The sequence below is a fragment of the Anoplophora glabripennis genome, unplaced genomic scaffold (genome assembly GCF_000390285.2).
Source record: "Anoplophora glabripennis isolate ALB-LARVAE unplaced genomic scaffold, Agla_2.0 scaffold666, whole genome shotgun sequence".
Lineage (NCBI taxonomy): Eukaryota > Metazoa > Arthropoda > Insecta > Coleoptera > Cerambycidae > Anoplophora > Anoplophora glabripennis.
Window position 1 is genome coordinate 194531 of NW_019416750.1, and position 4340 is coordinate 198870.

Sequence of the window (4340 nt, forward strand, 5' to 3'; positions counted from 1 at the left end):
TATATATACGTGTGCGGTACGCTTAAGGTGTAACTGTGGTATTGAGCGAGCTCTAGCGAAATATAAGTTTTTGGTATGTAAACACAATTAATAGCAAATTAAATACATGCACGTATAATACACAATTGTAAGTTGACGCTGAGATAAAAAATGAATGCAAATCGCAAGGCAAAATATTAGAAAAAGCATAAACAGTGGTGATAAAGAAAGTCGATGAAAATCCTTATCGCTGAATTCCCTTATCGCTGTTTTTGATATACAATAGTAAAGCAAGCCACACAATAACACTCAATAAAATGAATGATCCCGAAGTTATTACAAATAGACAAATTTATGAAGAAATTATAAGAACCAAAACTGAGCTTAGAAATACTATAGAGGCTAGTGAAACGCGTCTCTTATTAAAAGTAGAAGAGCTTAAATCCAGATTGCACTTAGTGGAAAAGGAAAATCTGTTCCTCAGGAATAAATTGGAAATCTTGGAAAAGACAAACAAGAAAAACAATATTATTATATTTGGACTAAGTACAACTGAGAACAAGATTACACCGGTATTCATATGTGCTTAAACTCCTACTTAGCGTAGATTTGCAGGAATCAGATATCAACGACGCATACTGTTTGGGAAAATCTGAAAATAGCCCAGTAAAAGTAGAACTAATAAGCTACACTAAAAAGCTAAGCATATTGCAGAATCTGCATAAACTAAAGGGTACAAAAATCTCAGTGGCCCACGATTTAACTTTTAAACAAAGGGAAGAGAATAAAGTGTTAAGAAAACATTTACGGTCACAACGTGAAAACAAAAATAATAATTGCTATATAAAGCAAGACAAACTCTGCTGAGGTACTAGAAGAAAACGAAATAAGTCCCAAACTTGTTACAAATAGTGCACCAGTGACCCCTGATCTTGGAGTAAAAACGTTTGAAAGAGAAAAAAATAAAGAAATAAACGTAGCTGTGACTGAAGTTGTTCAGGAAACTGGAACACCAAAACACGGACCATCCATAAAGCATTTGAAAATCCTCCAAGAAATAAAAGGAAAACCTAGAACTCGGTCCGTGAAATAACTTCAATTATTTTTTATGTACCTTTCTATTGTATGTTATTATCTTGTACTGTTTTCATGTTCATTGTTTATAGTAAAATTTTAATATTTGTGTCCCAATAATAAATGTTCGTATGTATGTATTTTTTTTTCGATCGTTATTAAGCTGGTATATTATACCCTTATAACGCTTTGCATGTAGTAGTCATTTTAAAAATGGATCAGTATATAAGGGATTATAGGGTTAGGGACATCGACACCATAACTTTGGATTTCATGTACGAATGTAATAAAGTGCTCAGGATAAATAATGATAATGTAAATTTTAAGTTAGTTCATAACAACATTAGAAGTCTTAATAAAAACCTCAATGAATTTCGTTGTTATCTCGAGCAATTGGAGGTGGGTGTGGAATGTATTGTACTGACCGAGACGCATCAATCGCATCGATGTTAATTTATTTAGTATACCTGGTTTCAACATGGTGTATAACTGCGGAAAATTTAATAAGAATGATGGTATTGTAATATATTTAAAATCAGATCTTGATTATATATGCGAGACTGGCTAACGGGAATAGATTGATCCTGGTAGAGGTTAGGTTTCACAAGAGGATAATTCGCATTCTTGCTGGATACAGATCTCCATCCACGGAACCTCTGGAATTTATAGAAAATGTAAGAAACTACCTTCTAAGTATTAACTGTAGTAAGACTGACTATTTTCTGTTTATGGGAGACAAGAACGTTGACATTCTTGAAAATGACATAACTGAGTCTACAACTGAATATCTAAACACTTTAAATGAATTTAATTTTCATTCAGCTATCAATGACTACACGAGAGTTACACAGAATAGTCGGTCTTGCCTGGACCATATTTTTACTAAAACGGAACACAAATATGAATTTTTAATGCCGTTTGTAGTATAAACAAAAGTAACCGACTTTTTTTTTTCACTGTACTTCTACAAATAATAATCCCAACGAACAATAATACTAATTATATAAATACCACTAAAATATGTAAAAAAATTAACTACAAAAAGCTCGAAGAAAACATGGCAAATGTTGACTTTCGCAAAGTTTATAATATGGGCGACATTGAATCTGGCACCAAGAAATTCTTGGGAATATTAACAAGTGAGGTTCAAAAATACATCTTTACTTTTACTCTGCCAAAAACGAAGAGAAAACGGAGAAACTGGATAACAAATGGCATTATTAAGTCAATCAACGAGAGAGATAAAATGTATCATCGACTGCAGCATGCCTTCGATCAGAATTTAAAAACACGATACACTGCTTATAGAAACCACTTAAATGTCCTAATCAAAACTGCTAAAGCAGATTTTTATAAACATCAAATTGCACAAAAAAAGAATAATAGCAAAGCACTGTGGGAAACTGTACAGGAGCTGACCTCTCCAAAAACTAGTATGGCATCGAGCCCTGAATATGTAACGCATGAGGGTATGACTGTAAATATCCCAAAACAAATGGCTGATATATTCAACAACCACTATGCCACTGTGGGAGAGAAATTAGCGAGTAAAATTGCTCATACGGAGTTCGAAGCTCCATCCGAGAAAAATAAACATTCGGAATCCATGTTTCTCACTCCAACCACGCCCAGTGAAATAAGTAATATAATAAATGACTTAAGAAATAACAAATCACCGGGCGAGGATGGGATTACAAGCGAAATGTTAAAATCCGTGTGCTCATATATAACAGAACCCCTAACGTTCCTTTTCAACAGTTGCTTTAATGAGGGATACTTCCCCTCTGCATTAAAAACATCTGTAGTCATACCTATATTTAAATCTGGAGACCCAGCTGAGGTAACTAATTATCGTCCAATCTCATTAATTACTACAATCTCCAAAATATTAGAAAAACTATTGAAACAAAGACTATATATACACTTATCTCGATAAACATTCAATTCTATCTTATAGGCAGTATGGCTTTAAACCAGGAGTCTCAACGCAAGACGCCATACACCACTTAACATCCAAAGCATACACAGCGTTAGATAATAATATGAGATCACTCGGTGTCTTCATAGATCTATCTAAGGCGTTCGACACAGTGAGCCATAGTCTGCTGATGAACACTATGGAAGAAATAGGAATAAGGGGTCTCGCGCTTGAACTTTTTAAAAGCTACCTAACAAATCGACATCAGCTTGTTAGAATAAATAATGAATATAGTGAGATAATTAAGATGACCTATGGAGTACCACAAGGTTTAGTTCTTGGCCCAGTCTTGTTCAACATCTATTTAAACAACTTATTTTCTCTCAGAACATCAGGAGAAATCATAGCATATGCTGATGATACTTGCATCTTCTACAATGATAAAGACTGGCAAACTGTTAAACAGAATGCTGAAAAAGATTTAGCTATGGTATTTGAATGGTTCAATTCAAGGTTGCTTTCAGTAAATTACGACAAAACACGTTTTTTGCCTATATATGTGGACGTTCGATCTACTCCCACCTTTAAGACTCTGACAATTAGAGACATCACTATTCAGTCCGTCCCTGAATTCAAATATCTTGGTGTCATGCTGGATAGTAATCTGAAATGGGATAAGCATATCAAATACGTCATCAAAAAAATTCGATCCTTATTCCACCGGTTTAAGGTCTTAAGGGACATACTTGATGGTGACATGTTGAAGGTGGTATACACCTCGCTAGTTCAGAGTCATCTAATATATGGAATGGGGAACTGTAAATCATTGTCTTTTAAAAAATTTGGAAGTGGTCCAAAAAATAATTCTAAAAATAATATATAGAAAGAAACCTACCTTCTCTTCGGATGATGTATATGCCGAGACTTCTCTAATGGATCCAAGACAGCTTCTCTTCTATTTATTGTGCATATATCAACATAAGAACAGACATGATTTAAGAGTAGGGACACACATTTATGAAACGAGAAACAAAAATAAAAATTTTATTACATTTAAACCTAATAAATGTGTAGGACAAAAAAGCCACACTTATCTTGGACCGAAGCTATACTCGGTTTTGCCTGATGAACTAAGGTCGCTGAGTAATGTAATGACTTTCAAAAGGAAATTAAAACACTTTATTTCTGATATACCGAGAGTGGAGATCCATAACGCTGTGGACCTGAAATTAAATTTTAATCAATTACTCAAATAGGACAGTCACGCATTCCACACACATTCCTGCGATGTTTATTTTAAAGCTGCTTACTGAAATGTTAAAGATTTGTTTGTAGTTGATATTGTTGAATCTTTTTTTTTTTTTTTAAA